Source organism: Canis lupus, chromosome 23, assembly GCF_003254725.2.
Source record: "Canis lupus dingo isolate Sandy chromosome 23, ASM325472v2, whole genome shotgun sequence".
Classification (NCBI taxonomy): Eukaryota; Metazoa; Chordata; class Mammalia; order Carnivora; family Canidae; genus Canis; species Canis lupus.
In genome coordinates this window covers 52126496-52149934 of record NC_064265.1, presented here as the reverse complement: position 1 = coordinate 52149934, position 23439 = coordinate 52126496, and the positions used below count along the sequence as shown (strand labels likewise).

At 48.3% G+C, this 23439-nt stretch overlaps 1 protein-coding gene and 1 non-coding gene across 39 annotated transcripts in view; one reads left to right on the top strand and one right to left on the bottom strand.

Moving 5' to 3' along the window:
• Positions 1 to 509: 509 nt before the first annotated feature.
• Positions 510 to 23439, top strand: part of RARRES1 (retinoic acid receptor responder 1) — a 75977-nt gene continuing 53047 nt past the window's right edge. For 3 of the 38 annotated variants that reach the window (XR_007405236.1, XR_007405237.1, XR_007405217.1), the window contains exons 1-4: positions 510 to 4194; positions 5630 to 5893; positions 7183 to 7308; positions 15121 to 15186. The gene's annotated coding sequence lies outside the window, so the exon portion shown is untranslated. The other 35 variants (XR_007405230.1, XR_007405233.1, XR_007405216.1 and 32 more) reach the window with 26 other exon arrangements.
• On the bottom strand, positions 8631 to 8777 carry LOC112652631 (U4 spliceosomal RNA). The gene has a single exon (XR_003131618.1). It is a non-coding gene; the product is annotated as a U4 spliceosomal RNA (small nuclear RNA).

Sequence of the window (23439 nt, the reverse complement as noted above, 5' to 3'; positions counted from 1 at the left end):
GTACGCCGTCCGGCAGGGACACGGGCCCCCGCGGCTGCTCCCGCGGCCGCGGCACAAACGGGCCGCGCCGGGCCTGCAGCGGAAACGGAAACGGACACGGACGCCTTCCGCGGCGCACCGCTCTCCCGCGCGGCTTCCGGGACGGACCGAGGGGACCCGCGGCCGCGGGAGGGAGGGCGTCGGGCGGGGACGCGGGCGCCGACCCCCCCACCCCGGGCCGGTGAGCGACCCCGAGACGCGCAGGCGCAGGGGCGGGGCCGCGCTCGTCCGGCGCTGGCCGCGTCGTGGGAGCGGGAGCAGCGGGCGCCCGGCTCGGACCTTCCGCAGGTCAGACCGCGCGGGGGCGGGGTGGGGCGGGGCGGGGTCGGGGTCGGGGTCGGGGTCGGGCCCGCAGTGCGGCTGCGCTGAGCCGGGCGTGGGCAGCGCCGTCAACTAGAGAACACAGTCCGCCCCTTCGTTCTTTCCGTTTGACATTTGCTCCCGCTGCCCTGTTGAAATGGTTCGTGTCAAAGCCCCCCCCCGCCCCTGGACCTCGGCGGGAGATGCTCCCTGTCCCCCGGTGCTCCTCCCCCATCCCTGGGGGTCACGGGGGTCGGGTCTCAGATGCGCCCCCCGCCCGCCCCTGGACCTCGGCGGGAGATGCTCTCCGTCCTCCCGGTGCTCCTCCCCCATCCCTGGGGGTCACGTGGGTCGGGTCTCAGATGCACCCGCCCCGCCCCCCTCGCCCCTGGACCTCGGCGGGAGATGCTCTCCGTCCTCCTGGTGCTCCTCCCCCATCCCTGGGGGTCACGGGGGTCGGGTCTCAGATGCGCCCCCCGCCCGCCCCTGGACCTCGGCGGGAGATGCTCTCCGTCCTCCCGGTGCTTCTCCCCATCCCTGCGGGTCACGGGGGTCGGGTCTCAGATGCGCCCCCCGCCCGCCCCTGGACCTCGGCGGGAGATGCTCTCCGTCCTCCCGGTGCTCCTCCCCCATCCCTGGGGGTCACGGGGGTCGGGTCTCAGATGCGCCCCCCGCCCGCCCCTGGACCTCGGCGGGAGATGCTCTCCGTCCTCCCGGTGCTCCTCCCCATCCCTGCGGGTCACGGGGGTCGGGTCTCAGATGCGCCCCCCGCCCGCCCCTGGACCTCGGCCGGAGGTGCTCGCCGTCCTCCCGGTGCTCCTCCCAGGTCACGAGGGTCGGGTCTCAGATGCGGGCCCGCCCCCCTGGACCTCGGCGGGAGGTGCTCTGCGTCCTCCCGGTGCTCCTCCCCCAACCCTGGGGGGTCGAGGGGGGGCTCGGGTCTCAGATGCGCCCCTTCCCGCCGCCTCCGCTCCGACCCCAGGCCATCGGAATCCGCTCTCGGACTCCAAACACGGTTCCCCCTGCACTCCGGTGTTTTACGAGGAAGCTGGGGAAAGCGATGTGACCCACAGAGGTGATGCAGTCGACGACTGGCCTGACCTGGACCAGAACCCAGGGGCCTGGCGCGCTCCTCCCCTCGAGGGCCCCCCCCTTCCTTTTCTCCCTTAATCGTCAGGACCCTGAATCTGTAACCTTCCATTCACAGCCGTTGGTCGTGAACTCCCCAGATGCCCCACTCTGGCCATCCATTCTCTTTATCATTTTTACTGCAGTGACTGTTTTTAATGGCAGGTGCGGACAGAAACTTGCTCAACTGACCTGTGCAAACTGTAGCTTTTCCCGGGACTGCAGAGTTGTGCAAAAATTCCTTGTTTGGGCAGCCGGGGTGGCTCCGCCGTGGAGCGCCTGCCTTGGGCCCAGGGTGTGACCAGGGGTCCCTCCAGGGAGCCTGCCTCTCCCTCTGCCTGTGTCTCTGTGTGTCTCTCATGAATAAATAGATAAAATCTTTAAAAGAATATTCCTTTGCTACTGTTACTTCTCAGTTGTTTTAGAAAACATTAGAGAAATCAAATAGTAGCAACCCCTTTCATATATGGGTTACCTTTACATTCCACAAACCCTTTTTTTTTTCTTACAATTCTACTCCTAGGTGCCTAGTCTACTGAATCATCCCCACATGTGCAGAAACACATGCGTGATGTTTATTTTTGCTTTGTATGAAAGAGTGAAGGATTGGAGTCAACATTGTTAAAAGACAAACTGAGGCATAATAAAAATTCTAAACATTTATGTGATCAAAATTGATTTGAATTAAGCAGCGCCAGAAGTGGTTAGGAGTGCTCCACCACCCGGAGCAAAGGACAAGACTTCTATAGGGAAGACAGGGAAGCAAAGGCAAGGAAATCATTTGATTGGCTATAGCTTACCTGATTGCCTTATTTGAAAAAGTCTAGTTGACTGTGATTGGTTGCCTTAGATACTGCTTTCTTTCTTTCTTTTTTTATTTAAATGCAATTATACAACATATAGTAGTACATCCTTAGATTGAGATGTAGAGTTCAGTAATTCATCGACATTTTTTTTTAAGACTTTATTTATTTCGGGCAGCCCCGGTGGTGCAGCGGTTTAGCGCCACCTGCAGCCTAGGGTGTGGTTCTGGAGACCCTGGATCGAGTCCCACATCAGGCTCTGTGCGTGGAGCCTGCTTCTCCCTCGGCCTGGGTCTCCGCCTCTCTCTCTCTGAAGAAATAAATGTCTCTCATGAAGAAATAAATAAAATCTGAGGCACCCAAGTGCCTGGGATTGAGCCCGATGCAGGACTCAATCCCAGGACCCCAAGGTGACGCCCTGACCCAGAGGCAGATGCTCAACCACTGAGCCACCCAGGCGTCCCCCTCCCCTCCCATCAGCATTGCTTTCTTAAGTTTTGGTTTACTTAGTAGGCTGCCAAGACATTAGAACCAAGTTGGTTCGTATATTCAGTCTATTCCCAACATAATCCCCGCAGACATATACTGTAGAAATTAAAATATTTGGGGATCCCTGGGTGGCTCAGCCGTTTGGCGCCTGCCTTTAGCCCGGGGCGCGATCCTGTAGTCCCAGGATCGAGTACCCTGTCCGGCTCCCGGCATGGAGCCTGCTTCTCCTTCTGCCTGTGTCTCTACCTGTCTCTCTCTATCATGAATAAATCTTTAAAAAAAAAAAAAAAAAGAAATTAAAATATTCTAAAATTTAGATAGAAATGCAAAGTGCCTAGAATGTTCAAAACAACAAAACTAGAGTATTTATGGCCATCTGACTTCAAGACTTAGTATTATAATCAAGAGAGTATAGTATCAAAGTAAGAACAACTAACTCAAGAGCCCAAAATAGATGATTCAGAAATAGATCTCTGTGCAATCGGTTTTTGACAAAAGCACAAAGCAATTCAGTAAAGATAGAAATCTTTTTAAGAAATGATGCTAGAGGGATCCCTGGGTGGCGCAGCAGTTTAGCGCCTGTCTTTGGCCCAGGGCGCGATCCTGGAGACCCAGAATCGAATCCCACGTCGGGCTCCCGGTGCATGGAGCCTGCTTCTCCCTCTGCCTGTGTCTCTACCTCCCTCTCTCTCTCTCTCTGTGACTATCATAAATAAATAAAAATTTAAAAAAAATGATGCTAGAGCAATTAGATATCTGTATGGAAAAATATACGTGCTATGCATAAAAGTTAGTATAAATTTATACCATATACAAAAATTACTATACATAAACAAAAATTTATATAAGCTGGGACATAGCCCTAAATGTAGAAGTGAAAACTATAAATCTCTTGAAGAAAATTAGAATATCTTTACAACTTGTAAGTAGACAAAGATTTTTTAGGTCGCAGAACATAATACCACAAAATTAAATTTGATAAATTGGATTTCATCAAACTAAAATACATCTCATCATGAAATAACAATGCTGAGAAAATTTAACAAACATCAAATTTGGGGAAAATATTTGTAGAATATTTATCTGACAACATGTGCATGTCTGGAATATATAAGAAATTCTTACAACTCAGTAGTAAGATAAACAACCTGCTATGCTTTGAATGTTTGTATCATTCCCCTGCCAGTCACATATTCATACGTTGAGATCCTAAGGCCCATTTTGTTGGAATTAGGGGCCTTTGGGGGGCCTTAAATTATGTGGAGGAGCCCTCATTAATGGGATTTGGCTCTTACAAGAGACCCCACATAGCTCCCTAACTTTTCCACTCTGAGGTTACAGCAAAAAGCCATTTATGAACCAGAAAGGAGGCTCTCGGCGGCCACAACAAGATCATGCTGGCACCTCGATCTTGGACTTCCCAGCTTCCAGCAATGTGAGAAATCTCTGTTCTTTATAAGCTACTCCATTTATGATATTTTGTTATAGGAGCCCAAATGGACTAAGACACAACCCGGTTAAAACTTCAAACAAACACTATACGGAGGAAGATAGATAGATAGATAATCTCCAAAGAACACATACAGTGCTCCGTGTTCTTAGTCAGCAAGGAAATGCAAATTAAGACGACAATGAGATACGACTATATCACTAAAACTGATGAGTACGAAAGGCACTAACCTTAAGAGACTGACAATACCAAGTTTGGTGAGCATGCGAGGCAGCCAGAGCTCTCAGGCACTGCTGATGGAAACGTAAAACAGTATGACTACTTTGGAAAAATATTTGACAATTTCTTACAATGTAAGACACACCCTTCCCCTTTGGTCTAGCAATTCTAGTCATTCAGATCCAAGAGAAATGAAAACATATGTGCACAAAAAGGCTCGTACAAAAATGTTCACGGCAGTTTTATTCACAATAGCCAAGAACTAGAACCAGCCAAATGTGTGTCAACAAGAAAGTGGATAAATTAATTTACACAAGGCAATACTCCTCAACGCCAAATAGGAAAGAACTGCTAGACGTGTAACAACATGACTCAGTCTAACAGACGTGCTGAAATCAGGAGGGGATGTTGCACTTATGGGGAACATGGGTGTCGGGAGTGGGAAAGGAACACCGGGGAACCTCTCGGGAAGATGGAAATGTTAGGAGTATGAGTTACTTGGATCAAGTATCTGTTCATTACAATGCGCAGCTAAGAAATGTGCGTGCCACGTTTCAGGTGAGCGTATGTGCATTTTACACACATCTCTAATTGAGGGGGAGGATCAAAGTGGGTGGAGATTAGAATGAGCAAGAATGACAAAATGTGGGTAATTATGGAAGCTGTATGGTAGGCACGTGAGGGCTCCACATACTTGTCTGTTCACTTTGTATGTATTGGAAAGTTTTCACCATTGTAGCTTTAACATGGGGACGCTTGGGTGCCTCAGTGAGTAAAGCATCTGCCTTCAGCCCAGGTCATGATCCCAGGGTCCTGGGGTCAAGCCCACATCAGGCTCCCTGCTCAGCGAGGAGCCTGCTCCTCCCTCTGCCCCTCCCCGCTCATGCTTTTCTGTCTCTCAAATAAATAAATGAATAACATCTCTTAAAAAAATAATAGTTTTAAAATGTATCACATAATGTGTGACGCAGGAAGTAACGTTGTAAAAAGGTAAAAATGATGCAGAAAGAAAAATAAGGTGGATTTGACAGAGATACAGTCTCGTGGGTGTGAGAAGGAGGAGCAGAGGACAAGTACAAAAGGCACTCAGCCCGTGTACTACGTGGAATTTGCTCCAGCTGTATTTGTTTCCTACTGGGCTGTAATAAACTACCCCAAATGTAATGGCTGAAAACAAACCTAATTCCTTGGTGTTCTCCAGGTCAGAAGTAAGAAATGAGTGTCACCGGGCTGAAAGCAGAATGCCGACAGGGTGGCGGCTTCCCTTTGGGGGGCTCTCAGGAAGAAGCTGGCTTCTGGCCATTTACAGCTCTGAGGCTGCGTGCATCCTGGGCTCCTGGCTCATTGCTCCCCTCGAGGCCAGCAATGGCTGATGACCTTGGGAACATCATACACCTTGGACGCCGACGCTCCTGAATCCCTCCTCCACACTTAGGGACCCTTGTGGTGTATTGGGCCCATCCAGGTAATCTAGGATGATCTTCGTATTTTAAAGTCAGCTGGCTGGAAACCTCAGTTGCATCTGCCTCCTTAAATCTCCCTTGCTTGGCAGCCCCGGTGGCCCAGCGGTTTAGCACTGCCTTTGGCCTGCAGTGTGATCCTGAAGACCTGGGATCGAGTCCCGCGTCAGGCTCCCTGCATGGAGCCTGCTTCTCCCTCTGCCCATGTCTCTGCCTCTCTCTCTCTCTCTCTCTCTCTCTCTGTCATGAATAAATAAATAAAAATTAAAAAAAAAATCTCCTTTGCCATATTCAAAGGTTCCAGGAATTTGGATGCAGACTTCTTTGTGGGAGGCATTATTTTGCCTGTCTTATAGCTCCATTTAAATTACTTTCAATGATGTCTCTCTGACACTAAACTAAGGAGAGAGAGAGAGAGACAAGTTTATGCAGCTCAGCCCCACGTGGAAATAGCTGTAGTTTTAAAATTGTGCCTCTAATCTTTGTTCTTTATATTTATTTATTTATTTATTTTTAGTTTTTTCTTTTTTAAGATTTTATTTATTTGAGACGACTAGAGGGAGAGCTGTGGGGTGGGCAGAGGGGCAGGGGGAAGCCGACTTCCTGCTGAGCCCACAGTCTGACGCGGGGCTCCATGTCGAGGACCGTGATCAGGACCTAGCTGCCCAGGCGCCCCAACTGTAATGACTTTCATACCTTTCTCTTTTTTCCTGCGATCTAAAAAGGAATCTCAAGTCTGCGTTCCATGTCACAAATTTCCTTTTCTGCAGTGGCGTTTTTGCCTCCTAAGCAGCTTCTGAAAGTTACTTTTGCATTGTGAATCTTGAAATATTTCCTTTACTTACCATTATCTTTCTGTGCCTACATCTTAAAGTTCAAGCTTTTTCATCCTATCAAAGATGCAGGATTGTTGCCTAAAATTTTTTCTTGCTCCTCGAATGAATAAACTCATAGATGATAAACTCACAGACACAATCTTCCACTGGCCCTTCCTACTGTAATGACTACCGTGACTGCTGTTACCAGCCGACACCCACTTAATGTGCTGGGCGCCGTGTTAGCTTTCGTGTATAGTATCTCCTTCCATTCTTTCCTACGGTATTTTTTCACGGACTTCATCTTTTTCTTTCTTCCCTGCTCTTCCAAGGCCAGAGGGTTTACTTTGCTTTATTTAGCAAAGGATGTATTGACCAATGACTGTAAACTTTAAATCTGCTGCATGGGTCTTACCCTTAGTGGTTATTCCTCTGTGAATCTGGTTATAAATTTTTATATTTTTGTTGTGTTTTCACAGGTATTCTAGTAATTAGAAAAAAAACTGCACCAAGGACAGCTAACCAAATACCGTATTGGCTGAGAAAACATGGCTCCGGTGTAGATACTCAGACTGAAGACTGCTTCAGCTGTACACACCCCTGAGGTGAGGTAAGCTTTTAAATTGGATTTATGTTCTTTTTCCAGACTTCTCTTTTCCTTTCCCCATTGAAAGCATAGGCAGCTTTTGTAATTTCCTTTGCCTCATGGATGTCAGTAGGAAAGAAGTGTGGGGAGGTCAAAGGTTCTTTTGGTAAAAGCTCTCTGTGAAAGCTTAAGTCTGTGCTAGGGTTTTGCTAGGAGCCCAGGAGGTTCCTGGAGGCCAGGAAGAGGAGAATGTTCTCACCTAACTACCATTCCCCGTACTTGGAAGAGATCCAGACCTCTGAGGATTCTCAGCCCCCCAGAAGATTCCACCCAGGCATGATCAGAAAAGCTGATCCATCAGATTCAAAAGGGTCATGAGGACTAGGAATTTGCGGGGCCCCAGAGGTTACTTATGACCACTAATTAGAAAAAGCGCTATTTTCTATGCATGTGGCTACCTATATCCAGTATATCCGTGTGGTGAAATAAGTATCTAGTAGCACAATACTGTGTATGTCTTTCCAGTTCCGCCTTCACTGACATCTGCTTGGTAGCTTGAAACTAGTTATGGTGGCAATATTTACCCCAGAAGTCAGCAAACTCTACCAGTCGAGGCTCCATGTATTATTTTGTTGATCATTGAGTCTTTTTCAAAAATATTTTATTGGGCAGCCCCAGTGGCTCAGAGGGTTAGCGCCACCTCCAGCCCAGGGCATGATCCTGGAGACTCAGGATCAAGTCCCACGTCGGGCTCCCCGCATGGAGCCTGCTTTTCCCTCTGCCTGTGTCTCTGCCTCTCTCTCTCCTGTGTCTCTCATGAATAAATAAATAAAATCTTTAAAAAAATAAAATAAAATAAAAATGAAAAATATTTTATTAATTTGAGAGAGAGAGCACAGGTGGGGAGGCAGGAAAAGGGGCAGAGGAAGAAGTAGACACCACCACCTCCCCTAGCAGGGAGCCCAATGAGGGGCTCGATCCCACACCCTGAGATCACAACCTGACCCAAAGGCAGACGCTCAGCCGACTGAGCCACCCGGGTGCCCCTGACCATTTAGTCTTAAGGAAGTTATGGGAAAAAATAATAATACTATTATACAGGTTAAATATTATATTTAATACTGTTTAACCCGTAAAATAGTACTACTTAATACAGGTTAAATGTGTTTTGCCTGTGGCTATTTCATTCTGAAGAGCACAGAAAACTGAGGAAATATTCCTTCAGTATTTTTTTTTTTTAAGATTTTATTTATTTATTCATGAGAGACAGAGGGAGAGAGAGAGAGGCAGAGACACAGGCAGAGGGAGAAGCAGGCTCCATGCAGGGAGCCCGACGTGGGACTCGATCCCGGGTCTCCAGGATCACGCCCTGGGCTGAAGGTGGCGCGAAACCGAGAGCCAGGGGGCTGCCCTCCGTCAGTATTTAATTAGCAATAATCGCGCCTTGGATTAACCTCATTGGCTACGATACTGCCACTGTGCAAAGCTTCCTTCAGTATTTAAAACCTTTTATCTGATTCAGTAAAGAAGTCATGCACATTTTTATGAATTGCCTAAGTTCTCACATATGTCTTTGTTTCACTGTCTTCTTACTTGTTGGTGGGTAGGCAAAAAGCCACCAATATTCATGTCAGATTTGAACTCATAAATCAGTGATGTGAGCAACTTCTTGCTGAATAGATAGCAATAAAAATAAGCATTTATTCCTAGTAAAATGTACAGTAAACGTTCATATATATGCGTGATTTTTTTGTAGATCTGGGTGCTGAACACTTAGCAGCGTGCCAGAGGCACGCACATGTATGCTCGAGTGATTCACCAGTTCTTTCCCTTCGGTCTGTTTCCAACTTTCCGTCATTGAAAACTTCTGCCATTTAGTTTTTCATCTGTCTTGAAGTTTGCTCTCTCTCTGACCACTCACACGCTGTCTCAGTTTTGGGGGCCAGCGCCATGAGCAAAGCCTGCAGGGCTATTACTCCCTTCCACTCCCCAGGTTCTGAGGCTTTCTCCCTCTTGCTTGGAGCTATTTTTGCTCACACTTGGGAACATTGCTTTTTGCTTCCTTTTTTGGACTAAAAATATATCCTCTACTTCCACCATGTTCCCAACCTTGGCCTCTGTGAGAAACAAAGCACACATCAGTCCGTAAGTAATTCTGCACGGCCGTCCCTCTAGCATTACCCATACTAGTGTCTTCCTCAGCGCCAGTAGGCTGGCCTGTTTGCCTTGCAGAGGGACAGGCTCCCACATCCTGCTGCTCATTGTTGCAGGCTGTTGACAGCCCTCCTCCTTTCGCATCCTCTGGGTGGTCTTGAGGTGCCTTGGCAGTAGGAAGGGCCACGGTGACCAGCTGAGGCAGTAGCTGGCGAGTGCTGTAATCCTAAGACAGCTCACAGACGGCATCAGGAAGGCGAGCTCGGTCCTCTCCTGACCTGGGGACCCCCTGCACAGCCGTGGTGCCGGCATGTCGGGAAGGCAAAGTGATACATAAACATCTACCTGTTCCAGGAGGAGAGACGATAGGAGCGCGCAGTGCCCAAGGACTTCCCAACAAGCAGGGTTGGATTCACAGGTTCACACAAAACAAGCACAAATTAGAACCCCGTCTCCCTTTGTCTCCTTTTTTTGCCCTCTTGCTTCTTCCTTGAGGATGGGTGAGATTTAGAAAAGCAGAAAGGACAGAGGGAAGGAATACGGTAAGGTGTGTGTGGTGAATTTGGGGTTCAGTGACTCTTCGGTTCGTACTTCCACACCCTTCTATTACCATGGCATCGTGATATGTGCTGATGCGTCTACCTCATGGTAACACAGCTAATATATGAGAGGCATTTAGAACTGTGCCTGGCAGGGCCCCTGGGTGGCTCAGTGGTCGGCGTCCGCCTACGGCCCAGAGCGTGACCCCAGGGTCCTGGGATCGAGTCCCGCGTTGGGCTCCCTACAGGGAGCCTGCTTCTCCCTCTGCCTGGGTCTCTGCCTCTCTCTCTGGGTCTCTCATGAATAAATAAATAAAATCCTTAAAAAAAGAAAGAAAGAAAGAAAAAGAAAGAAAGAAAGAGAGAAAGAGAGAAAGAAAGAAAAAGAAAGAAAGAAAGAAAAGAAAGAAAGAAAGAAAGAAAGAAAGAAAGAAAGAAAGAAAGAAAGAAGAAAGAAAGAAAGAAAGAAAGAAAGAAAGAAAGAAAGAAAGAAAGAAAGAAATGACCACTCTGAGAATGATATATATACATGACTCTTTTTACCCGTTCATCTATCATTGGACACTTAGGTTGCTTCCGTATCTTGGCTCTTGTGAATACTGCTGCAGTGGACATAGGGGTCCATAGGGACATATATCTTCTTGAATTAATTAATGTTCTCTTTTTCTTTGGGTGAATACCCAGTAGTGGAATTATTGAATAATATGGTATTTCTATTTTTAATTTTGGGGGGAAACTTCCAGTCTCTTCTCCACAGTAGCTGCACCAATTTACGTGGCTGCCATCGATGCACCAGAGTTCCTTTTTCTCCTCGCCTCACCCACACTTGTTATGTCTGTCTTTTTGATTCTAGCCATTGTGACCGATGTGAGGCGATACCTCACTGGGGTTTTGATGTGCATCTCCCTGAGGGTGAGTGATGAGCATCTTCTCTTGTGTCTGTTTGCCATCTGCTTAATGTCTTCTTGGGGAAAATGTCAATTCAGGTGTTCTGCCTATTTTTAAATTAGATTATTTGGGGTTTTTTGGTGTTAAGTAATAGAAGGTCTTTATATATTTTGGATATTAACCCCTTATTGGGTATCTCATTTACAAATATCTTCTCCCAATCAGTAGGTTGGCTTTTGTTTTATTGATGGTTTCCTTCTCCGGGCAAAAGCTCTTCAATTTGACTTAGTCTCATTTGTTTATTTTTAGCTTTTCTTTCCCTTGACCCAGGAGACAGCTAGAAAAATGTTGCTAAGGCCAGTGTCGGAGAGATTACTATGTTTTGTTATAGAAGTTTTATGGTTTCTGGTCTCATATTTAGGTTCTTAAACCATTTTGTTTGCACTTATTTTTGTATAGGGTGTAAGAAAATGGTCCAGTTCCATTCTTTTGCGTGTAGCTGTGCAGTTTTCTCAACACCATTTGTTGAAGAGACTGTCTTTCCCCATTGTATATTCTTGCCTCTTTTGTCATAGAAGAACTGACCACGTAAGTGTGGGTTTATGTCTGGACTGTCTATGCTGTTCCTGTATCTCTGTGTCTCTTTTTGTGTCAGCACCATAGTGTTTGGATTACTGCAGCCTTGTAGTGTACCTTGAAATCTGGCATTGTGGTACCTCCAGTTTTGTTCTTTCTTCTGAAGATTGTTTTTAGGTCTTTGGGATCTTTTGTGATTCCAAACAAGTTTTAGAATTATTTTTTCTGATTCTGTGAAAAATGCCATTGATATTTTGATAGAGATTGCATTGACTCCGTATATGGCCTTGGGTTTAGTTGCTCTGTTATACTATGGCTTTTGTGTGTGTGCCCCAGGGTGATCAGGGCTAGTGTGGTCTGGGGACACAGGGGTTGCTGAGGTCACAGGCTGGCTGTGGCACCTGGACGCTGCTCCCATCTGCATTGTCAAGGTGAAGAGGAACGTAAACTGTGGTGCTCGCCAGCTACTCTGAACCAGAAAGAGTTCCAGCATCTCCTCTGCCATTTGGCAAGTTTCTAGGGCTGATTCCTTTATAGTATAGTTGCCCTTTTAAACTGCACCTTTTGGGCAGTCCCGGTGGCGCAGCGGTTTAGCACCGCCTGCAGCCCGGGGTGTGATCCTGGAGACCCGGGATCAAGTCCCACATCGGGCTCCCTGCATGGAGCCTGCTTCTCCCTCTGCCTGTGTCTCTGCCTCTCTTTCTCTCTCTCTCTCTGTGTCTCTATGAATAAATAAATAAAATATTTTTTTAAATAAATAAATAAACTGCATCTTTTTTTCAGTGCTGCAAGGCAGACAAATTTGCTCACAGTCCCTAGGTACTATCCCTCCCCCCTGCAATTCACAGCACCAGGCCCCAGGGTTCTCTTCATTACTGTGTCTCCATCTCTCTTGCGGTTCTCTGTGTGGTCTCTATCTTTTGTGGGGCACAAGCTGTTCATTCAGCTCTCAGTTCTTCTTCAGGAGGAATTGCCCTATAAAAAGATGTAGATTTAATGTGTCTACAGAGGTGGTAAATTTAAGGTCTTTCTACATCACCATGTTGGACCCTCCCACTCAGCCATAGACACATTTAAATATATAAAAACAAAGATTGAAATTGAGAGATTAGAAAGAGTCACCATGCAAACATTCACCACAAGGAGCTGGTATAGCTCTCCTAGTATCAGACAAGATAAATTATGAGACGAGAAGTCTCACCCAAGAGAAAGAGAAACCCTTTATAACGATTAGGGAGTCAATACAGTAGAAATAATAGCACAGTCTCAAATCCTTGCACACCAAATAACAGCTTCAAAATACAAAAAGTAAAAAAATTGACAGATCTGAAATCCACTGAGAGGGAAATCGTTGATTAAGTTCAAAACTGATCTGAAGAGTGAGTTACTACTAATTCTGGACTCTTGATCACAAAACCCCTGATTTGCCTAAGTAGTGGCTAAGTTGGCCTTGAAGTTGCCCTAGGGACAGTTGGAAAGGGGCAGCAGCAGGTCAGTGAGCTACATCCATCACCTAGATTTCTTGCTTAGTGAGACCTCTAGAAAACATCTCCAGTACTTTAATGAAAACACTATGCAGGGGCACCCGGGTGGCTCAGAGGTTGAGCGTCTGCCTCTGGCTCAGGGCGTGACCCCGGGGGTCCTGGGATTGAGTCCTACATCTGGCTCCCTGCAGAGAGCCTGCTTCTCCCTCTGCCTGTGTCTCTCCCTCTGTGTCTCTCATGAATAAATAAAATCTTTAAGAAAAAAAAAAAAAAACACTATGCAAATAGTACATCCTTACATGAGACTGTTGCATTCCATCTGCATTTTCCTAAGTGAGTTTTGTCGATGTCAGCAGATTACCAGATCGGATCCCAGCCTTAGGATTTTCGAGTCCTGGTGTTGTGAAACGATAAACATAATCTGCAGCTGCATCTTGGTACCTGACCAATCAGGAGTCCTTGTCAAGCACCCAGTGAAGTGCTCCAGGATTATGATCCAAAGGATCATAATCATGTAGAGAGAGGATTTTTAAAATATGGGTCTTGGAGATCCCTGGGTGGCTCAGCAGTTTAGCGCAGCTTTCAGCCCAGGGCGTTATCCTGGAGTCCTGGGATCGAGTTCCACATCGGGCTCCCTCCGTGGAGCCTGTTTCCCCTCTGCATGTGTCTCTGCCTCTCTCTCTCTCTCTCTCTCTCTCATGAATAAATAAATATATAATCTTAAAAAATAATAATAAAATAAATAAAATATGGGTCTCTTCCTCAGCAAGGAGCACATTACTCATTTCCCTCTGTCTTCACTAATTTTTGCCCCAAGAGCTATTATTTCATGAGTATCACTTGACTTTCTCGATCCTGTCTGTGGGCACCCCACACCTCTGACCCTAACATACATTGCCTACTTGGGCAAGCTCTCAGGTCATTGGCCATAATTTCTGCATCAGAATTTTTTTTCTCCAGGAAGAGAAAATTACTCTGCTACATTTGTCCAGCTTTAACCTTCAAAGGATGTGCACCATCCTTTTGGGGTATCCCCTCTCCCATTGCCTCCCTGACATGGGGCTTTTGCCCTAGAGTTCACCCATTTCCTTTCACCCAGGGGGAAAAAAAGGCCTCCCCTTCCTTTTCTTTAGTCCCTGGGACCTCCCTTGGGTTCTAGCCACTGCTGTCTCCCCAGAATTCTTGGTATTTCTGCTATCTCCATAGGGTCCTGATAATCTGCCTCTAGTGGCTCAGGGAGTAAACCCAGCGTCTCTTGCTGAGGGTAGGACTGGGGATTGGGTGCAACAATAGGCAGACCATCGTTAACAAACCTGGTAAGATACTATCTTGAGATATAAATCTGTGGAGTTTTTCCCCCACTTGCTTTTACAGTAAGCAAGTGGCCCCATGGAAGAGTAGAGTTGATTGAGAGGGATTAAAAGAGCTAAGAATAGTTATTGGTGAGCTATGTGACTCTAAAATAGAGAATCAAAAAGTGAAGTTTGAGGCATAAAGCACATGAAGAAACGCAGAGCAAGGAGAGAAACTAGAGGAATTGCCAGACAACCGTATCCCAGTGTCTTCAGGGGCACCAGTGTAGGTCTAATGGGTGGGCAAGGGGAGGAATAGAGAGGAACAGATAGAGAAAAGCGGGTCAGCACCGGGAACCTGGGGAGCACCTTGGAGCATTTCCCATTACCACCTTTCCCCCAGGAGGCCCTCAGCTGGCTGTGTACTCCTGGAGATGTTTGCCAGGCCCCTTCCATATGCCTCTGAAGGGTCACCCTTTCCATGTCAGTGTTTTGGGAATCTCATGGGCCCCATGTATATGTTAGGAATGCTTTCAGCTGCAAGCAACAAAAAATATGGTTAGTAGTATCTTAGACATCAGAGGTTTATTTTTTCATGCAACAAAAATGCTAGAGGTAGGTGGTGGTTTTGTAAAATGCAGATTCCCCAAGAATCCTGAGAACAGGATTCAGTTAGTTCTGGAATGGTCTCCAGGGATCTGTAATTCTAGATTCTTCCCAAGCGTTCTTAATGTGCAACCAAATGCCGGAGTCACTTTTCCCTAGTTTACTGTCCCCTCTTCTGAGTTTTCAGAGTCCTTTAGCTTCCAAAGGAGTCAGCAGCACTACCAGTGAACACCTGGTTCATGTATTCATTCAAATGGTCAACAAATAGTAATTGCTCACCTGTTTATGGCAGGCACCAGCTCTGTGAAGGCCGTGAACTGGTCCTAGAAACGTGAAGATTTATTAAAACATTCTCGAGGTAGGTAGAATTTCCACAGAATCTATTTTAAATTTTTTTTTTCCCGTTGAGGAAAGATGGTAACCATTCAACTAAACATAATAAACACCTGTTTTCTCTACATTTCTTCTCAAAACCTCATTACAATATGAAGATTTTGTTAAAGACAACAAAATCCTCGGGGACAAACTAAAAACGTAACAAGAATGGAAAGAAATATATGAACACAGTGTTGGCACCTGGAAAGCAGATGGTGATGAGTTACTCATAGACTGGGCATGGGGTGCAGGAGGCAGGAAGCTAACAGATTGGCCCCATAGCGCCCCTGACGGCGCAGGATTGGAGGCACCAGGAGCTGCTCTGGAGCTGGAGTGTTGGTTAAAAGCCTGTACTAAATGCAGGGAGATCATTAGATTCCTTCTCCACCCCGCCCCATGAGGCATCTCCCTCACCCCCACAGAAAGCATACTGGAGAAGATTGGGGGCCAGTTGGCATGCTGAATGAATGGTGAGTAACTTTCTCCCATCACGTCAGAGCATCCTGGTGGCCTAGCTTAGACACCTGAGGCAGCAGCTGGCAGTTTCCTTTTTAGGGAAACTTGAGTTCTTCAAAGAAAAAACTTATAGACATTGATTATTGGGAATCCTAATCAAACATAGAAATCCAGAGGAAACCAAGACCATACAAAGAGCAGAAGAAACTGTCAGGAAAACCATAATATCTTCAGGGAGATAATAAAAGATAACTGTATCAACAGAAAAACAAAAAGACTAGCTCATAGAAAAAGAGTTCTCAGTTTTAAAAAATATAAAAACAGAAAAAAAATTGAATAGAATCCAAGCATGCTTTAAGGGAAACTCCCTGAGGATATACTCTGCCAAAATGAGAGAATAAACTAGGAAAAAAAGAAGACTCAGGACTCAAGAAAAGGGGATCCAATTCAGGGAAGTTGGATGACACATGAGAGCTGGAGGCCAGTGGGCTGCAGAAGGGCTGTGTTAAAAATTTAAAAATCAACAGAGTACTTGATGAATTTGATATTCTTTTAAAGATTTATTTATTTTAGAGAAGGAGAGGGAGTGGGAGGGGCAGTGGGAGAGAATCTTCAAGCCGACTCCCCACTGAACACGGAGCCCAATGTGGGGCTCGATCCCATGACTCCTGAGATCATGACCTGAGCTGAAACCAAGAATTGGACACTTAACCAACTGAGCCTCCCAGGTGCCCCACCTTTGAATTATTAAGAGGAGATTAACGGTTTTGGCTAAGTATAAATCAAAACAAGGGAATTTTGAACCCCAGGGAGGAAAAAGTTGTGTAACAAAGGAAACCCTGTTAGTCCATGCGGCACGACTTAGCTGGGGAAGATATTTACAATAATCACAACAGTGTTAACTTTGAATACTGGTTTAACCAAATATTATGATATATTTATGTTGGAAGAATGAGGAGAACAAGATTTCTAAATCCTCACGTTTCGTAGGAGGAAGTCAAGAGTTTATATCTAAATCTGAGAAGTCAATACAGAAGCATATTATTTAAACACATGGAAGAAAGATCCAGAAGAAGCAGCTTAGCCAATTGAAAATGACACTTCTGTCTCTGATGAGCAGGGCCACGTGGGAAATGGCAGTCTGTCCGACCACAGGGAATTTTTCTGGTCAACAAATCCCAGACTTTTGTGATTCTTTCCCCCTAGTCCGCTGGGTTCAGCCAGAGTCCTCCCTTGAGGTTTGCCAAGTATGAGCTCTAAGGAACACACAAACACACACGATGAACTTCATTTGAACTTCGTTCATCTTTTTTCCTAAGCCAAAGGTGTCATAATAGGGAAAGGGCCAGAGCCCACCCCGATAGGAGGGACGTTAGTGCAGCAGGCCTGTTCCCTGCGCCTCCTGCATCTGTGTTTCCTATCGACATGAAGAAATAGGAGTGGCGCGTTCGCTAGCCACCCCAAATACCAGGCCCTCAGTGCGTGTTGGAATAGATGAGAGGATGAATGAATGAGTGACAGAAGAACCCACCATTTTTCATACATTGTGGATGCCTACAGCCTAGCGCCAACCCTGTTTTGCCTCTGATGCTTCTTTCTCATTCACTCAGACTTAATGGCCTGTTGTGTGTTTTGTCACCTATGAAGTGGGCACCTCCAATGTGCAAGGAACTCTCCTGCCTTCAAAGATTACGGTCGGTTTGGGGAGGCAAAATGTGACTAGACAAGTTTAAACACAGCCACGGAGAGCTGAGCGGTGGGTGCAAGGAAGCTCCTATGGGATTTGAACTCAACCTGAATGAGGGTCTGGTGCAGGGAGGCGTGACTTTCCCCATACTGGCTGCAGAGTCCCTAGAGTGAGTGCAGAGTCCACGTACTTTGTTCACAGTGAAGATGGGAAATGGGAAGATGGGAGGAAAGTGTTGTACTGAGGGTTGCTCTTGTTGACAAAAGTCAACAAAGCACAGATTTGGTTGGCACACCACGAGCATTCTCAAGTTCACCTCAACACTTTAAAGAAGAAAAATCGGGGGATCTGGGCTGAAGACAAGGATTTGGACAGCATCAGCACAAAGATGGCAACAAAAGCCATAGATGTGGATAAGAGTGTGTAAAGAGAAAACTGGGACAAAACCCTGAGGAGCACCAACAGAGTATATCATTAGTTTCAGGTGTCGAGTTCAATAATCCCTCAGCTGCGTAGAACACCCAGTGCTCATCACATCAGGAACTGACATTTAAAGGCAGCTTCTCGGCCTTTTGGCTAAGATCAAGTGTAGGAGCACCAATATTTAAAGGCAAGGTTAGAGAGAGAGAGAGAGAGAGAGCGAGGAATCTATAGCCTAGATTGAGAGGAAATAGCCAGAGAGTTGGGAGAGAACCGAGGAGTGTGGAGTCGCGGAAACAAGGGAGCCAGAGCTGTAGGTGTGGGTGGACACCAGTACCCAGTGCTGCAGGGAAATACGGCACCGTAAGGATGGAAAAGCGTATGTTGGATTTAGCAGCGAAGCAGTTGTTTTGAATTGAACTGCGCCCCCCGAGATCCATACGTTTAACTCCTGATACCTCAGAATGGGACTGTGTCTGGAAGTGAGATCTTTAAAGAGATAATTAAGCTAAAATGAGGTCCTGTGGGTGGGCTTGAGTCCAGCATGACTGGTGTCCTACAAAGATACTGGGACGCACACACTATACGGGGAAGACTGAAGACGCAGGGAGAGGGTGGCCCCCCACAAGCCGACGAGAGAGCTCTTGGAGGAAACCGACCCCTCCAACACCTCGACCTCGGCCTGCCAACTCCCAGAATAATAAGAAGCTAGATTTCTACTGTGTGAGCCCCCCCGCGCCCCCAGCCCCCCCCCCCCCAGTCGGCGGTACTTCGCGCTGCAGCCGTAGCAACACGTGTTGCTCCGCAGTCCTGGTGACCGATGGGAGGAGCTGCATTGAGAGCATGATGGGAGGGCAGGTGGCAGGAAGCAGGGGCCCGCAGGTGTGAGGAAACGTCCAACAGGTGTAGAAAATGATGTCAGAATTCCGTCTGAAGGGAGAGAGCAGACCGCGGGGTGCCTGGAGGCACCTGTGGGTCCGTGGGGGGCAGTTGACTGGGGGCTGCTGGATTAGTGAGGTGATTGTAAGGCGATGGGACTAGTCCTCAGTGGCTCTGCCACCGAGAACCGGAGCGCATTCCAAGACGGTCTGACACTCCAGGGCGGAGTGTCACCAAGGCCGCGGGCGCATCCCCTCTGATCGGGCCCTGGGCGGCAGCCGCTGGTGCATGCACCTGCTGAAACTTCACATCATTACAATTGACTACAATTTAGAATTCAATTCCTCAGTCGCACTTGGGCCCTTCAGGTGTCCCGCGGCCGCAAGTGGCTGGTGGCCACCGTAGCAGGTACCGCGGGACATCTCCATCATCATAGGTCAGTGGGACAGCACTGCCCCCGAGGCCGAGACGGTGGCTGAGCGGAGGGCCCGTGCCAACCCCGTGTCGCAGGTCACTCTAGAAAGGCACGCTTAGGCCAGACACCGCTGGACACAGCCCTCCTGCTGCCCCAGGAGGCAGAGCCGGGTGGTGCTCCCTGGGCTGTGGCCCTGGAGAGTGGGACAGTTAGTAGGACCTGGCATGGAGCGGCTTTGGGCTTGTGGTCAGGAAGCCCGGACGTGAAGGTGGCCTCCAGCCGGCCGACCATGCACCCTCTCCTGCGGCCAGGACGGAGGCCCTGCCATGGAAGTCCCGGGGAGGGACTCCACACCCAGCAGCGGTTGCCAGGACACAAGCGGGACCGAAGAGGCCATCCGAGGGACAGTCCTCCTTGGTCTCAGGAAGCCTCCGTACGTGGCCAGGCATCAGCTTCCCTGGAATTCCAGGCACTGTCCTGGTGCTAGAAAGGATAAAACGGTTTAATTTGCTTTAACCGTTCTGCTGGTGCCTTCTCTTGTTGTTGTTGTTGAAGTTGATTTAGTTGTTTCTTTCCATCTTTTAAGACCGAGCCACGTTTGTCTTTGTTTGGGTTTTTTGTTTGTTTGTTGTTGTTGTTGTTGTTGAAATACACACAACGTAAACTTTACCATCTCAACCATTTTTAAACTTTTTAATTTATTTTAGAGGAAGGGGGGAGGGGAAGAGGGGGAGAGAAAATCCTCAAGCAGACTCCCACTGAGTGCAAAGCTGGACAGGGGGCTCGATCCCAGGACCCCGAGATCATGACCTGGGAAATCAAGAGTCGGCCGCTTGACCAGCTGAGCCAGCCAGCCGCCCCCGACCATGTTTGTGTACGTACAGTTGGGTGGTCCAGTGCGTCCACGTTGCTGTGCAGCCATCGCCGCCGTCCGTCCCGTAAGTCTTCTCATCTTGTGAAACTGAAACTATATTTATTAAACAATGACTCCCAGTTTCTTCTTCCCTAGCCCCCACCAACCATCGTGTTTTCGGTCTTTATGATGTTGACACCCCAAGGACCTTACATAAATGAGATCGGACAGTATTTGTCTTCTTCTGACTGGCTCGTTTCACGGGGCGTAACGTCCTCACGGTTCATGCACGTGGCAGCCTCCTGCAGAATTTCCTTCCGTCTCAGCCTGGACAGTATTTCACGGCACGTGCACGCCACGGTTTGCGTGTCCGTCGTCCGCGGTGGCACCGTTGCTTCCACGCTTTGGCTCCTGTGAATAAGCTACTACGAACGTGGGTGTATGAGTATCTCTGCTCGATTACTCTGGGTCTGTAGGCAAAGTAGAACTGCTGAGTCATACGGTGATTTTATTTAATTCCCTGAGGAACCTCTCTACTGTTTTCCACGGCTGCTGCTTGTTTCACACGTGCACCAGCAGGGGTTCAGCTTCTCCACATCCTTGCCAGTTCTTTTTTTTTTTTTTAGTAGCGGGCACCCGAATGAGTCAGGTGGTCCTGTTGGCCGTTTTCTGAGTGCTCTAGCCATGTGCAGCCCAAACCTCCCAGATTGCTGAGCAACCGGGCCTGTCACCCGTCACCCCAGTTCCTGCTGTCCGGGGGGCTGGCGGCAGCCCGTCCCGCCACCGGCCTGTGACACCACCCGGCTGCCCTCCAGCCAGCCCCTGATCCCCCCGGGCCTGAGCTGGGATACGATGCCAGCTCCGCGGGGTCTCCGGCTCGCGCGTGGCCTCTTTCCCTGAGTCCTCCTAGTGCCCGTGACCTACTCTGGCTGCCCTGGCCTCAAGCAGCCCAGTGGCTTCATCTGCTTAGACATGGGTTTTACCTCCACCTGAGTCATCGCCTTAGAAGGGACGCAGCTGGGCCGTCGGGGGTCCCCGGGGCAGGTGGAACAGGCGGGGAGCGGAAGGTCGGCCGGCCAGGCGGCCTCAGGCGGCCTCTGCGACGTGAGGGCAGGTCCCTAATGTGTCACTCTCACCTTAAGGCTCCGCGTTCCATTGTTTGTCCCTCCCTATACCTCAGAACTTGGTATCTTTGGGTTTTGGTTTTGGTTTTTCAAGAGAACAAATGCAACAATTTTATCTACTTTTCGATGAGTTTAAACCGTTGAGGATACGGGATTGCGAGGAATGTACGCGCAGCGGCCTGGGCAGGAAGGCCGCTTCGTGGGTTCTACGGCTCCCGGGTCTACGTGGGTTAGAGCCTTCCTCGGGTCCCGCTTGGTTTCGTTTGCTCTGCCGCCAGGACTCACTGCCGTGTGCTTTAGGCTCACAGCGCGTCTCCCGCACTAGGAGAATTCAGTTCACGTCGGGCCTAAATCACACCTGCCGTTGAAAAAGAACCGTGTGCTGTGCTGTCCCGGCTTCGGCCTGGAGCCAGGCTCCCCGCCCCCGCCCCGCTGGGGTCCTGTTCCCGCAGGCTCCACGTGAGGCACAGGCTAGGCTTGCTCTCCCCATAGGACAAGAATCTCCCGTAGTTGGAGAGGAGCAGAGTGCTTTGTCAAGACCATCTGCCCCTGAATAATCTGTGTTGACTGCTGCATCTACGACATAGCGATACGCGTAGCCCTAAACCTTGCTCAGATTCCTTAAAACTAGCTTTGATGAGCACAAGGCTGATATCCTATTATTTTGTTGTTACTGTTTATTATTTCATGATGAAAAATTAACACTACAAAAAAGTAACAGTTCACTAATAACTCCGCCAGGGAAAAATAACTTCCCTTCTCCCTATTAGAGTCTGAAAGAGCGTATCGTTTTACGTGGGCATTGCCTCAAAACTCCTCATTAATCCCGAAATGATGTAAGTAAAAGTGGGTCAATAAAGAGGAAAAAAAGAACTGAATTTCATTAAGTATTAAGGTTGCTCAAAGTCTGGCCCAAAGCCGCGCTCCTCAGGTTTCGTAGGAGTTAGGATTGGAGAGAACTCAAACAGGACAAACAGCACATGGGGTGCAGCAGGACGTGGGAGTCCTGTCGGAGAGGCCTCATGGCCCTGCGTCCGTCCTAACAGTACCTAGCACGGCTGGGGTGCCTCTGCAACCTCGGGGGCCCCTCCAAGCCCCACCACAGGCTCACGGCACTGAGCGCCTGAGAAAGGTTATTGCCCCCAGTGTCCCGTAACCCGATGTCCTTCTGGTTGATGGATAGACGGTGGGGGGCGGGGGGGGGAGACTGAGTGCCACACGTTACAGCAGCGCCCTCCTCACCGAGCTCCTCACTGCCTGTTCCCGAGGGTTCACAGCAGGGCAACCAGAGTGACTCTCTGGACAGTGTGGTTGTGTCTGGAGCATTCGGGCCTCTCATCCATGTGAGAACAAAGACCAAGGCCTAAAGTGGTTCCTTGACCACCACCTTCCACTTCTTGTTCCAGTGCACTGGTCATCCAGAAGCTCCTCAAACATCCACGAGGCCCCTTCGGTGCGCACAGCTCTGTCCAGGCTGCTGCGGCCCCCCGCGCCCACCCACCCCTGGCCTTGGTTCTTGGCTCAGGCTAGTACTTGACATCTCAACTTCAACGTCTGTTCCTTAATAAACTTCCTGCTCCAGACGAGTTGACCTCTTCCAGAACCAAGAATCCTTCCCTCAAGAATTTGTCACGCATGCAACCATGCAGTCCTGTGTGGGCTTATTTGATTAACGTCGTCTTCCGCCCCTTAAGCTGGGATCTCCATGAGGGCGAGGCCCGTGTGTGTTCTGCTTACTGATTTTCCCCTAATGCCTGGCAGAGGTACATCGTAGACTCTTAGTAAATGCTTGTTGCGTGAACCAATGGTAGGGTGCTGTCCTCTCCTTTAAAATGTATATTTGGCTTCACTCCCCACCATTCCAGCACAAGGTATAACCAGCGTACAAACTTTTATCCCAAGTACAGTAAAGGTTCACTCACACCCTGGGGGCTGGAGCTTTACAGTATATTGATGACTTCGTTCATGCGTCTCCATCCTTCAAAAGAAAGCAAATCGTGATAGACTTAGGGACTAAAATGGGACTCAGTTGTTTTGACTGGACGTTTTAAACATTAGGCAACTGTTGAGCAGTCTAGTCAAGATAACTGAGCTTCCTAATTTTTTTGTACTGTTAAAGATTCTCTTCCTGCCCCAGAAGTCTAGTGGAATACCATTTGAGTCTTTAGTCACCCGGCAAGATGGCGGAAGAGTCAGGGTCCTCAACTCACCTGAGTCTTTATTCACCCTAATAGACAAAGACATTTCTCCTTGCTTTTCATGTGCTGTCCCTCTGATTGTGAAATAAAGATGGCCCATGTGTAGCTCGGGTACATTCTCCAGAGCCCTCCCTGCAGCTGGTGGGTATCAAGCCCCCTTTTCCCTGAAGTAAGCCACTCCCATTTCCAGCTCAACTTGTTTAA